Below are 645 nucleotides of genomic sequence, written 5' to 3' on the forward strand. Positions count from 1 at the left end.
GCGACCAACGACATCCCTGCCGGCGAGCCCGGGACGCGCATGCGCACATGACAGAAGTGATACAAAAATGACCGAAATGGACCTTAGAATTTCTTATGGGAAATAACATGGGATTTTGACCAAAAGTGGGCCAGAACTCTCATAGCCTATCTACTATCCACTTCTGCGATCAGGTTCCACGTCGTTAGCGATAATGAACGCCTTGCTGAAATATTTAAGCTGTCCCTACACATTTTTGAATACATCGATCATCTAAAAAGTTAGAAAATGATTTCAGACGAAAAAGTTTGCCCGATCACGGATTTAATTTGGAAGCGAATCTCTGAAGAACGTGTTACCTAATTCAGTACAAACTACTCAAGTCAATCAAAAAGGTTGCAATTACAGTACTAATTGAAACTATTTGTGATCAGCTAAATAATTATTACTTAGAAACCGAGTGGAGTTTCCCGTACTTCTAATACAAAAACCCGGAGCCCATTCTGCACAAGTTGTTGCCCTATTACATTAGATGCAAAAAATATCTTGGCACTGATTGAATTTTGATAAATATTGTACTAATTATATCTTCCTGATCAGAATTTAGTTACAACTCAATGTAAAATCAATGCTGGCTGAAGCCATTTCGAATATATGGACAATTGC

The sequence above is a fragment of the Photinus pyralis genome, unplaced genomic scaffold, assembly GCF_008802855.1.
Source record: "Photinus pyralis isolate 1611_PpyrPB1 unplaced genomic scaffold, Ppyr1.3 Ppyr1.4_LG3b, whole genome shotgun sequence".
Lineage (NCBI taxonomy): Eukaryota > Metazoa > Arthropoda > Insecta > Coleoptera > Lampyridae > Photinus > Photinus pyralis.